Raw genomic sequence first — 14,240 nt, forward strand, 5'->3', positions numbered from 1 at the left:
TCACACACTTCCAATCCATGGAGGGGGCGATTGCCGGATGATAAAATTGCACACAGATGGCTTGTATAGGGCGCCGTTCACAAATGTAGGTGCACAGTATCTGGCTAGCAGCCTATTAGTTACGCCCATGGGATTGCTGATGATCAAAAGCTGGGTGGAAGGCGAGCTCCTACTGGGTCCAAAAGGGGAGAGATGAATGCAGCAGGAAAGCTACCTATACCAATGAATACTGACAGCAGGAACAATGGAAAGTCAGGGAGCATTCTGTGCAGCCAAACACTGTGACATTCTATGGCCAGAAACCATATGACTGTCTGTCAAGAAATGAAATGTGGCCAGTTGAAGTTTGCAAGAAAGAGCCTATAAATTGAGTACTTGCCGTCCATCTGTTGTGTTGTATGGCCAGTTTTGGGGTGTCTATACCCCACCAATTATCTACGCTATACCGCACTACACTACTATATTGCAGGCAGCTAATAATTACGCGGTGACAATAAAGTTACTGTATGGGCCCCAGGAAATTCTTTAACCCTTTGCCAAATATGAAGAAACTCTTTTTTTCCTCCCATGTAGATCTAGGAAGCGTAAAATATGCAAAATAAAAAAAAAATGCTTGAGACGGGTTTCAGCTTGAACTCCAGTACCCTCGGAAATAAAAGGCCGTTCACGTCTTTCAGCATTGACACCAAGCACCAGCTTTGGCCTTGGAGGGCGTCCAGCGTGGGCTATAATGAATGAAGTGTAAGGAGGAAGGCCGGGCCGCAGCACACAATACCTCGTACTCACTCTCCTGGTCCCAACTACGGAGCGTGGAAATAAGCACCTTAGTAATGCCTGAATGGAGCTTTTGTCACCAGTTTAAGACCCCAAAACCCTTGTTTTGCTACTTGAGTGAGTTACTGGCAGTCAGTGACCTGACTATGAAGCCTCGCTGATACAAGAAGAAATGTGTTCTATGGGAGGTCCGAGAAAAGAGCTGTGTGGAGGAAAGGACTGGACACACGTCTTATCATTGACTTCAGGTTTTCTTGCAGCCCCATTGTTCCCCCCTCTTGATGTATAACATCTGGCCTCATTGCCCCCCGTGCGTAACATCTGTCTCCATTGCCCTTGGTGTATAACAACTGGCTCCATTGCCCCGGTGTAAAATATCCGGCCTCATTGCCCCTCAATGTATAACATCCAGTACCAATGTCCCCCCATGTATAACATCCAGCCCCACTGCCTCTGGTATATAACATCCCCAGACCCATTGCTCCAGATGTATAACATCCAGTACCAATGTCCTCCCCGGTGTATAATGACTCGCCCACCCCAGGGCTGTGGGACACCCGGTGCCGGGCCGGACTAGTCCGGTGGTAGTCAGTGGTGGCTGGGCCCGGCTCCGTGGCCCTGGTGGGTGTCAGTAGAATATGTGGCTTGCTTGTTAATGGTTGTGTTCGTGACGCCACCTGTGGTATGCGGCTAATAAGCCGCCGCTGCTGTGTGAGGCCTCCGGGATGATATTATGGCAGCAATGATGGTACTGCTCCCCACAGGTGGAGCAATGCCCGGGGGACAGTTGGTGCTTGTGAATGTCTATGCAGCGGAAATAACAGAGACCACTTCAAGGGTGCAGTTCAAGTTCTTTACTCACAGTTCTTGTCACAGCTGTAGGTACCCTCAGACTGCTGGGACCACTGTCAGGGACCTCCGCCGTTTCTGGGTGATTCAGAGAGTAAAAGCCGGTGCCCTCCTCTTAGTGTCTCTTTCTTCTGCTGTCTCCCTTAGCCTTGCCTTTGTTAGGGTGGACCTGGCTTGGCCTCCACTACAGCCTCCAGGCTGGGGGGTCACCTGTCGGCTGATTACCCCTTTTCTGAAGGTCTGCTATGGGTTCTGGCCCTGGGAGTTTACAACGTTCCCTGGGCCTCGGTTTTTACTGTTTGGAGATTGTCTTTGCACTCCTCCAGTCTCTAGGGACCGTCCCCTGTCGCAGCTTAATCACTCCACCGATGTCAATGTGGAACAGGCCACCGTAGCCTACAACTACCCGTGGCGCCTCTAGGCCCTCGCTTCGGTACCTATCAAGGACTGCTCGTGGTACCTCCAGGACTACCCGCGGCCCTGCGACTCCTGCTGTTCCTTCGTGGTGTCACCTGGACCTCTGGGTCCCAGGGTCTTCACCAGAAAGCGTCTCTTTCAGTTCCTCTGCTCCTGTCTGACTTGGAGCTTTCTTTCCTTCTTTCTTTCTTTTCTTTCTCCTCCTTGCCTGCCTCCAGCAGGCCTCCTCCTCCCTCCTTTCTCTCGTTCTTGTTCTCCAACTACATGCTGGCTCTTCACCCTTGCTCTCCCTGAGGTAAACTGAAACTAACTTGACCTTCCTCTCTGTGTCTGCTCTCAGATGGCTCCTCCCACCTCCCCAGTTGCTAAGCTACCACCCTATGGGAGCAGGGATGGGTCTTACAGCCCCTCTCAGCATGCAGCATGGGAGGGTTGCCTGCCACTTTCCCTGGTACCAGTATGTACCTAACAATGGGTGTAGTGTGGATTTACCAGGGGACCGGAGTTCACTCTCTTCCTCTCCCAGAATGGGGCATCACACCGCTGATGGGGTGCAATGACCTGTGGCGACGGAAGCCTCAGGGGCGCCACACTCCCCCACAGCAAATCCCAGCACGTCCTCGGGCTGAAAAACAACAAAAACATGTGGAAGAACTGCAAAACATTTTGGTATGCAAAACATAAAACAATAAAACATTTCTTCCCTTTATGGGAGGCACAATTACTTTAACGTTGCAAACTTCTTATAAAGAAACTATGTGTGCACTTTCAGTTCATTGCACAGTTTGGGCACTTCCCCCATAATTCTGGTAGGGGGCACAACAGGTGCAACTATCTACATTTTCGGCTACAACAAGTCCAGTAGCCCGGCAGTTCGTTTCTTTCAATCAAACACTAATGGGACAAATCAACCAGCCATTAAGTCCAATGGCCTGGTTACATAGGACACATAAACAACATACCAGCCACTAAGTCCAGTGGCCTGGTATGACATGACACATACACTTCCACCGGGGCCCACATTCCAGTTCAGTGGCCCGGTAACACATAACATGGGGGGTGACGTCTTCAAAAAGCATCAGGGGCAGTACAGCAGGAAAGGGTGTCATCTTCAAAAAGAATGAGGGGCAGACAGGGGCTATATACAGTTCAGCATCTTCTTATTTCTTTACATGTAGGGATTCTTCTCCGGCTCCCCACCTGGCAGCAGGTAGACAGCGGTCAGCACAGTCTGCGTCTGCTGGTCTTGGCGGGCCGCGCCTGGCATGACGGCGGCCTGTATTGGAGTCTCTGCTGTGACCCATTCTTGACGGGCCGCACCTGGCGTGGCTGCGCCCTGGGCTTGGCGGGCCGCATCTGCGGCGTGGATTAACGTCGCCGCTGCGGCGGAATCTTGCTTGTCCGAGCGGGGTATCGCTGCTGGGGCCTGAGCTGGACGGGCCAGACTTGGCGTCGCTGCTGCGGTGTGGATGGGCGTCGCTCTGGCGGCGAAATCTTGGCGGGCCGCACCTGGCGTGGCTGCGGCCTGGATCGGCGTCGCCGTGCCGGGCGTCTCTCCAGGGACCGGGGGAATGGCAGCGGGGGTTGGGGCACTCGCGCCGGCAGGGGCAGCATGGGACTCACCCAGATCTAGGCTGGAGATGTTCTGCAGCAGGATCGCCATCGCTGGTGTGGGCTCCGGATGGTCGTGGGCGGCACCTCCACACAGGCCTCGCTGCACTGACATCTGCAGACTCCTCATGGCCAGCACCATCTCCTTCCCCCACACGGCTGTCTCCCGTCCGCTCTGCTCCTTCATCCCGTCAGCCATCCTCCCGACCTCAGCCTCCAGCTCAGCGGCGGTCACAGGCCTGATCCAGGTAAGCTCATCCTGGCCTCCGCTTGCAGGAGCCATTTTCTCTCTCTGCTGGTCTGGCATTTTGACTTGTTCTGCCAGCCGGCCAGCTTTTCTAGGCGCCATTTCTTCTTCTTCCGCATTCTATGGCAGGCACCGCTTCGCGCTCTTTTCTTGGACAAGGGGGCGGGGCTTCTCTTCGCGCCCTTTTTTCTTTCACGCCCCCCTTCTTCCCGCTCTCAGCAGCGCTAATGGCGGCGGTTTCTCAGTAAAGTACACAGTCTGTCACACGGTTCTCCAGGCGCACAGTACCCGGTCAGACCGGGCACGAAATCCTGTTCGTGACGCCAAAATTGACTCGCCCACCCCAGGGCTGTGGGACACCCGGTGCCGGGCCGGACTAGTCCGGTGGTAGTCAGTGGTGGCTGGGCCCGGCTCCGTGGCCCTGGTGGGTGTCAATAGAATATGTGGCTTGCTTGTTAATGGTTGTGTTCGTGACGCCACCTGTGGTATGCGGCTAATAAGCCGCCGCTGCTGTGTGAGGCCTCCGGGATGATATTATGGCAGCAATGGTGGTACCGCTCCCCACAGGTGGAGCAATGCCCGGGGCACAGTTGGTGCTTGTGAATGTCTATGCAGCGGAAATAACAGAGACCACTTCAAGGGTGCAGTTCAAGTTCTTTACTCACAGTTCTTGTCACAGCTGTAGGTACCCTCAGACTGCTGGGACCACTGTCAGGGACCTCCGCCGTTTCTGGGTGATTCAGAGAGTAAAAGCCGGTGCCCTCCTCTTAGTGTCTCTTTCTTCTGCTGTCTCCCTTAGCCTTGCCTTTGTTAGGGTGGACCTGGCTTGGCCTCCACTACAGCCTCCAGGCTGGGGGGTCACCTGTCGGCTGATTACCCCTTTTCTGAAGGTCTGCTATGGGTTCTGGCCCTGGGAGTTTACAACGTTCCCTGGGCCTCGGTTTTTACTGTTTGGAGATTGTCTTTGCACTCCTCCAGTCTCTAGGGACCGTCACCTGTCGCAGCTTAATCACTCCACCGATGTCAATGTGGAACAGGCCACCGTAGCCTACAACTACCCGTGGCGCCTCTAGGCCCTCGCTTCGGTACCTATCAAGGACTGCTCGTGGTACCTCCAGGACTACCCGCGGCCCTGCGACTCCTGCTGTTCCTACGTGGTGTCACCTGGACCTCTGGGTCCCAGGGTCTTCACCGGAAAGCGTCTCTTTCAGTTCCTCTGCTCCTGTCTGACTTGGAGCTTTCTTTCCTTCTTTCTTTCTTTTCTTTCTCCTCCTTGCCTGCCTCCAGCAGGCCTCCTCCTCCCTCCTTTCTCTCGTTCTTGTTCTCCAACTACATGCTGGCTCTTCGCCCTTGCTCTCCCTGAGGTAAACTGAAACTAACTTGACCTTCCTCTCTGTGTCTGCTCTCAGATGGCTCCTCCCACCTCCCCAGTTGCTAAGCTACCACCCTATGGGAGCAGGGATGGGTCTTACAGCCCCTCCCAGCATGCAGCATGGGGGGGTAACTGCCACTTTCCCTGGTCCCAGTATGTACCTAACAATGGGTGTAGTGTGGATTTACCAGGGGACCGGAGTTCACTCTCTTCCTCTCCCAGAATGGGGCATCACACCGCTGATGGGGTGCAATGACCTGTGGCGACGGAAGCCTCAGGGGCGCCACAATAACATTTAGTCCAATTGCCCCCTGGTGTATAACATCCAGACTTTTTGCTCCTGATGTATTCTTCAGGCCCCATTGACACCAATGTATAACATCCAGACCCATTGCCCCCTGTTTATAACCTCTGGCCCATAGCAATGGCCATCTGCCTTTACCTACAGTACATGTGACAGAGTGGCTGTCGGTGCAGATCTCATTGATACCAGTGTGTCCTGCAATAGGAGCCACCAGGGTAATGACTTCAGTCATGACATTTCTTCTTCCTGAATCTTCCCCATCACCTGTGAGGGATGTTATTGAGAAGTGGAAGGAGCCGCAGAGATTGAGCCACGAAATGAAGATCCCGTATTGTTATAGATCAAGAGTCACCGAATGCTGAGGAGCAGAGGGCAGAAAAGTCTCCAACGCTCTTTTGACCCCATAACTCCAGAGCCCAGACCTCATCTGGTAACCTCAGCACAGACTCTACACCCGCCGGGGGCTTTATGGCCGAGCAACTGCAGCAGCCGTACATCACCAAGCACAATGCCGAGTTGTACATCACGAATCACAATGCAGAGCCGCACATCACCAAGCACAATGCAGAGCCACACATCACCAAGCACAATGCAGAGCCACACATCACCAAGCACAATGCAGAGCCGCACATCACCAAGCACAATGCAGAGCCACACATCACCAAGCACAATGCAGAGCCGCACATCACCAAGCACAATGCCGAGCCGTACAGCACCAAGCACAATGCCGAGCCGTACATCACCAAGCACAGTGCAGAGCCGCACATCACCAAGCACAATGCAGAGCCGCACATCACCAAGCACAATGCAGAGCCGCACATCACCAAGCACAATGCCGAGCCGTGCATCACCAAGCACAATGCCGAGCCGTACATCACCAAGCACAATGCCGAGCCGTACATCACCAAGCACAATGCCGAGCCGTACATCACCAAGCACAATGCCGAGCCGTACATCACCAAGCACAATGCCGAGCCGTACATCACCAAGCACAATGCCGAGCCATAGATCACCAAGCACAATGCTGAGCCATACATCTCCAAGCACAATGCTGAGCCATAGATCACCAAGCACAATGCCGAGCCGTACATCACCAAGCACAATGCCGAGCCGTGCATCACCAAGCACAATGCCGAGCCGTGCATCACCAAGCACAATGCCGAGCCACACATCACCAAGCACAATGCCGAGCCATAGATCACCAAGCATAATGCCGAGCCGTACATCACCAAGCACAATGCAGAGCCACACATCACCAAGCACAATGCCGAGCCATACATCACCAAGCTCAATGTAGAGCCGCACATCACCAAGCACAATGCCGAGCCATACATCACCAAGCTCAATGTAGAGCCGCACATCACCAAGCACAATGCCGAGCCCTACACCACCAAGCAAAATGCCGAGCCGTACATCACCAAGCACAATGCCGAGCCGTACAGCACCAAGCACAATGCCAAGCCGTACATCACCAAGCATAATGCCGAGCCATACATCACCAAGCACAATGCCGAGCCATACATCACCAAGCACAATGCTGAGCTTTGGTTGGAGCGGTGTACAACCACCACTACTAGACTCTGGAGGAGACGTGTTCTGTGCAGTGATAGATCACACTGCTCTATCTGTGTCTGATGGAAGAGTCTGGGTTTGGTGATTGAAGGACGTTAACCTGACTGCATTGTGCCCGCTGTACAGATGGTGGAGGAGGAGGCTCTGGCCTGTTATCATGGATCAGTCTTTTAGTTTCAGCACAAGTGTGACGTCCTGGCCTAGCCAGGCGGTCACAAACATAACACCATACACCCCTTTCCCTGGACAGGTCACACCAGTCACACATTAAACCCTTGTTGCCACCCTCCAGGGTTGATGTTCACACCAGGTGGAGCGGAGCCAGGCGGTTGACCCCGCCCACTGAGGAGTTCACAGACCTGGAGGCGGGAAAACACACAATGGAGTTCAGTTCAGTCAGTCAGAGAGTGCAGTTGTGGACGATGGAGTGTAAGGAGCAAAACTGTTGGTGTCTGGGTCGGAGCCCAGGCACTTCCAGCAAGGTAGGCAGACCGTGGTGGCCGTCTGCAGGAGTTGGTGACGGTCAGCGGAACCGTAGGACCAGGGTCGGGCGGTGGCCCGCCGGTACCAAACCGGGGAGCCGATTGGAAGCCAAGCACCAGGCAGAGTACTCAGACCCCGACTAGGCTGGAAGCCGCCCTTTAGTCAAATTTACTGATTGCGGTCTGGACCTCAGGGGTTCATTCCAACCCAAGTCCCGATTGAAGGTAACAGCCCAACCGTTCCGGATAAGCGCCACCGCCAAGGGCCAGAGATCCACAGGGCCAGCGTCTGCGGGCAAACGGGCTCCTCCGGCACGTATACGTCGGGGAGCGGACTACCGGTGCTCAGGCATTGGAGTCAAGACACAAAAACACAGGTGCAGGGAAACGACAGCCACCATCAACCCATCCAGGGAAGAACACCGCAGCCGGCTGCGGGCCCCGACCATCCAGTCGTTTGGTTTACCAGAGACTCTGTCCATCTGTGTCTGAGTGAGTACACCCGTGCCATCCGGCACCGCGCTGCGCTGCACCGCAACCCTGCACCCTGCCAAAACCCATCCTGCGGAACCCTCCCTCCTACCGGGCCCCGGGACCAACAGCCCCCACCCACGGAGGGGTCAACACCTAGCTGCTCCCCGCCATCGCTCCCGGGAACCCAGTCACCAGCAGCGGTGGTGCCCACCATCACCACAACCCGTGGGTGGCGTCACGAACTCTATACACATATCCCAACAAGTCCAATCCCTTCCCTTTTCACTCGTGGGTGAGCAGCGCTGCTCGAGCCCCGGGTCCGGCCCGCTCAAGCCACCGTGGAGAAGACACCGGATCCGAACGCGATCTCTCCGAGCAGCCCCCGCGACGGGGAAAGCTGGCCCCCGACAACTTGGCGTCACGAACAGGATTGAACCAGTCTACTTACCGGTAGAAGTGCGCCTTGTGATCCCCGTCAGTGGCGTCCTGCTGAAAAATCTGAAGATCCGCCATTTTGGGCGTGAAGATTTCCCGCTCGAGTCGTCTTCCCGTGCAGTGAAGGCGCGAAAAGCGAAGCCTCGCCCCCAAGAAGGTGAAGTGCTGTAGAAAGACCAAGGGGGGCGGGCGAAGATTTGGCCCCATGTGATCTGGGGGATAAGAAGCGGCGACGCCAGGACTCTGCACCAGTCTTGTTCCTGGAACCTGTGCGTGCAACATGTCTGCCCCGTCCGGAAGGGCCGAATTCCCGGAGCCCGCACCTGGAACATCGGCGTGGGTGGAAGCCTGGACGACCCTCATATGCTGTCGGCTGCAGGTCCAGGTGAGGTACCTAATGGAGCAATGGACAGCCGAGATGGGGGAGATCGCCGCGGCCGTGCGGGCACGCGAGTTGGGGATGGTTTTGGAGGCGAGGGCGAGCGACCCATGCCCCTGTGTGCTTGAAGGACTGGCCGCTGCGGCTGAGGGACCCGGTCTGCCGCCGATTCTCCTGTCACCCCCTCCGCTCCCCGTGTCGGTCCCGGCTACTTCCCCGCTTGGTCCGCCGCCCCCAACACCGGCGGCGGAGTCCGCCCCAGATGCCCTGAAGGACCCGCCTGTGGACGCAGCCCGCGGGCAACCGTATGCACGGCCCGCTCCCGTTCCGCTTCCGTGGAAGGAGAGCTCCCGGAAGAAGCTCGTTCCCGAGAAGGCCCCACTGCTCCCGGAAGCGACCACGCCCGAAAAAGTCCAGGCCCCGGCGTCTGCTCGAGCCCCGGGTCCGGCCCGCTCGAGCCACCGAGGAGAAGGCGAGCGCGATCTCCGCTGGCCCCCTCCCCCGACACAAGACATTGTGGACAATTGTAGCTTCCGACTTTGTGGGAACAATTTGGGGAAAACCCTTTACTGTTCCCGATGACTGTGTCCAGTGCACATGCTCCATACGGGCATAGTTGGGGGAGTTTGGTATGGAAGAACTTGAGTGGCTAGCATATGGTACTAATTAAGCAATATATTTTTGCTTTGTATAATAGGGACATTTCTCACCAGTTTGAAAGACCGGATTGTACTGAACCTGTTTTGAGCTTTTTAATGCAAACACAACCTTATTAATGTCCAAGTGACATGAACCTAGTACGGGGTATGTGATGGTAAATAACAGCTTATACAAAAACACATTGCAGTATTAGATTTTGTTAAGTTACAAACAGCCCAAAATGACCCGTCTTTGGGGAAAGATGGCTGCCTCTCTGTGGTTTATACACAGGTGCTGCAAATGGAAGAAGTTGTAGCCTTTTCTCATAGGATAGTACTGAAATAATCACTGTTTGGGGATTATAAAGAGCTTTTCTCGTTTTACTAAATGAAAAAGTAATAGCGTTTCACAAGCCGTCCAAAAATTATCCCTTTATTTAGGGAGCAGGAATAGGTGGGCTGTTTTACAATTGAAGAAGTAACAGTTTCTCAACTAGGAGTGAAGAAATTATTTATTTTTTCAGATTTGCAACAGTTTAATATTCAGAAAATGACTAACCAATTACAAAGCCTTTTTATCAAGTTGTCCAAAAATTATCAATTTTGTAAAGGTAGTGTAGCGCCCCTCAACCCATCAGGAGCTACAAGGTACTGCATCCTGTCAAAGATGCAGGGCCTACTCCCAGGGACCCAGAAGACCAGTGCCGGTAACAGCAAAACATAAATTTTAATCCCTGTTTTTTCTCATTCCCAAAGACTAGTGACAGGCTGTGGTTGAACCCAATGGATGGCCACCTAGGGGTGGAACCGATTCAGTCCACTAGACGACAACCAGGGGGAGGGGTCAGACAGTCAATAAGTGGAAGTGAGATTAGACGGACGTAACCGTGACAGGAGAGTGTAACGGTGACCTGAGGACCCAGGCGTTTGGTTGCCGGCGGAGTACGGTGAAGTACTCCCGGAACCATAGCACCAACGGGGTACAGAACCCTAGATCATGCAAACGCTCCAGGCAGACCTGATAAAATCTGCACAGTGAGGGGACCATCCAGGACCTTACTGACCTTGAAGTTCGGGACACCGTAGCAATGGGAGAACCGGCGACCAGGACCAGAGACACCAACCCCACAGGGTTCAAGCTACCTGTCATACGGACTAAGTCTGAGAGACAACCAGGAGGGGGCCCCCAGACACTCCAAGCCATGGGGATCCAACAACCAGAGACAGGTGCAGGGGAAAGAAGTCACCAGGATACCACACCGCCACTGGGAGTAAGGGGACCAGTGGTGAGGACCAGCCTTCTCCGGGTTGCCAGCCATAACTACGCTGTGAGTAAAGAAACCAGTTACACTGCAATCCCTTGTGTGGCCTACCTTCTTTACGCACCCAACAACTTCATCTATCCTCTGGGGCCTGGCCCTACTTGTGGAGGGCCCAACATCCAGGCTGCCACCAACACCAGCCCCAGTAGTGAGAACTGTGCAGCGGCGGATCCACTAAAATAGCCACAACCCGCAAGTGGCGTCACAACCAACTTTTATTATATTTCCCTGTAAATAACCCCTTTTTAAAGCGACCCCCAGGGTCACGGATAAAGGGCAATGGCCACCCAGTGACACATCCCAACGATACACCGCCTGGGACCGAGTACCCCATAGCCCTGGGGCGAGTCAGTAGCATATACAGGCTAGGTTTTGCAAAGTGAAGACTTGTCAACATTTTGAAAGCCATTTCATACTTGTGTACCATGAAGAGGGTACATTTTCCAGCAGCAGTACAGTATAGCTATACAACACACTGGGCAAGGAAATGTGTGTGGGTGGCAAGCGACACTGGCAGCAGCAGAAGCCACATAGTAGAGGACTGGACAGGCAAGGAGATGGCTGGCAGTGTGGTGCCAAGAAAGGCAGCCTTTGTAGTAGACACATAATCTATCACTCATAGTCATCGCTATGATTGGTGGTAACAATACATGATTGTTGCCCCTTGTTGCACAGCAGCTCATCGGCTGAATTGTTTTTCTCTCCAAGGCTTTTCAAGCACTTTACCTTGCATGAGCGAAAAAAGTAAGGCTGGTGTTTGGAATCAACCTTCTGCCCAGTGTCCTTTAGGGATGGGGTGATGTCTGTTGAAAAGGATCGAGTTGAGGAGAAAAAAAATGAGCACCAATTGGTGGTGGATATAGATATAGCTCCTACTTGCGGAAGCGTCATCACCTGTGCCAGTTACAGTGGTGCAGGTGATGACGCTTTGCTTCTGGTTCCATGGTGCAGTAAACTTTGGATCTCAAAGACAAGTCGAGAGAGCGGCCTACGTTCTCCAGCACTTTGGAATAGAGAGCAGACACCCCTTTCTGCAAGACATTATGGCGTAAGGGTATTTTTGGTGGAATCAGAGTGAATGCCATCATTTCTCAACAGACAGTAAAGCCATGACTTGACCAGTTGATAGTTTTGTTGACAAACCAGCGGATGACGTAGAGCACCTGTCCCTCTTTGTCTGCCCCCCCCCCCCCCACGCTTTGGCGGTAATCCCATGCAATGCCGAGGTTTCATCAATCAGTGCTCCCTGCACTTTGAACTGTTGCCACACCGGTTCCATTCTGAGCAGGCCAAAGTGGCGTTCCTGATGTCGCACCTTGGTGACAGGCTCTCGGTTGGATCAGTGTGGCGCCCCAGGACCTGGTCGCCACAACAGCATTGCCCCATCAAAGGGTTAATGCTGAGCCTGGAGGTAATTGGGGGAATCTTTGGCCAGTAAGTTCAACATCCAACGTAGTTTCTCCCTCAGGCCAGCAGGGGGAGCTCTGAACCTGGAGTTCCAGGCATCATTCCTTAAGTCTTACCTGAGGGAGGAGTTAGTGTTCAGTCTGTAGAGAGAAGTCAGAGCAAGCAGACGCAGAGTAGTGCTGTCTTGTGGAACTGGGGCCTGGAGCTGGAGTAGCTTGGCCCAGTGAAGCAAGATTTGCAGAGAGGCACAGAAGAGACTCAGACATCGGAGTCTGTGGTTGCCAGGTTATAAAATCCTTCCCTGGTGGCCGAATCCGGAGGGCAGGAGAGCTGCAAGCCCCCTGGCCTATCAGCAATCTGAAGGTACAGCCGCATCCCAAGGGCCCGGTGCGGACTCCAGCAGAGAAGCACCAGAGAGGGCCTGCGCAGCCTACCACACAGAAAAAGGGACGATCCACCGGTCCCAGCAGCAAGAGGGCCATTGCTAAATTCAGAGTGCAGGGTCCTGTAGAAGAAAAGAAAGATCAGGGAGTAGGCCTCATACTCAACTGGCCAAGGATATCACCCCCAGGCACTTCCAGGTCGGCCGGATCATCTTTACCACCTGTAACGGTCTCCCTGGACTAAACTGTTGCCAAGTAAAAGAGGAGAAGGTAAAGAGACTACTGTTTGTGCCTGTTTCTTTCACTGCCTGTCGGCCCTGCACCGTATTATTCACACAACATCACACCATAGACTCTCACGAGCACCAACTGTTGCCCCGGGGTATCGCTCCACCTGTGGGGAGCAGGACCATCCAAGCTACCATTCCATCAGCCCCGGAGGCCCCATACAGCAGTGGCGGCTTAATAGCCGCAAACCACAGGTGGCGTCACGACAACCATAAACTTTATTCACCAGCCATATTTAACTGACACCCACCAGGGCCACGGAGCCGGGCCCCGCCACCACTGACGACCCCTGGACTAGTCCAGCCCGGCACCGGGTGTCCCATAGCCCTGGGGTGGGCGAGTCAACTTTGGCGCTACGAACAGGATTTCGTGCCCGGTCCCACCGGGTACTGTGCGCCTACAGAAACTGTACTTAAAAGACTGTGTTACTGTTTGAAAACTGCCGCCGCCATTAGCCTCGCTGAGCGCAGGAAGAAGGGGGGCGTGCCCGAAAAAGAGCGCGAAGGGAGCGCGCCATCAGAGCAGAGGGTCGTTAACCCCGCGCTACCCGGAAGAGATTTTGAAAAGTGAACGGAGCCTGGTGAGGTTCACTAAGGGGGAGGAAGATGTCCGACACAGAGGGAGAGCAGGTGGCTGTGGTAGCTCAAGACACAGCAGCACCGGCTGATGCAATCCCAGTCGCCGTCACCCCAGCCCCCGCTGTAGCGCCGGTAATGCCGATCACAATGCCGTACATCCCGGGAGCAGAATGGCTGCCGCAGTACTCCGGGGAGTCCCATACCCTGAGCGACTTCAGAGAAAGTCTGCACAGCTTGTTCATAGTGTATCCGCTGACTGAGAGCCAGAAGGTGGGCATATTAATGGGGCAGCTAGCCGGCGCGGCCCAGCGTAAAGTGAAGTCCTGGCCTGATACAGATAAAGGGACAGCAACCCAGATACTGGCCAAGTTAAAGAGTACTTTTGACACCCGCACCGCAGCAGAAATAAAGATGAGATTCTTTGGGTGCAAACAACGAGCCAGAGACAGAAGAGGTTCCAGATCCATCTAAGGAACTGTCCGCCCCAACACAAGATGACACGCCAGCAGTAGAACAGGAGAATCAACCCTCTGCCAGTGGTGAACCTGTCGTACCCTTGGCGAATCTGAGACTCCGTAGGCAACCACCAACACGCATACCTGTCAGGGTTAGGCCTACCAGTAACACGGAGGGGGCAGACACTACAAGTAGTCAGGGACAAACCCCAGAGCTACGCCGGTCCCAACGTAGCACTCGGGGACAGCCCCC

This window comes from Anomaloglossus baeobatrachus, chromosome 3 (assembly GCF_048569485.1).
Source record: "Anomaloglossus baeobatrachus isolate aAnoBae1 chromosome 3, aAnoBae1.hap1, whole genome shotgun sequence".
Classification (NCBI taxonomy): Eukaryota; Metazoa; Chordata; class Amphibia; order Anura; family Aromobatidae; genus Anomaloglossus; species Anomaloglossus baeobatrachus.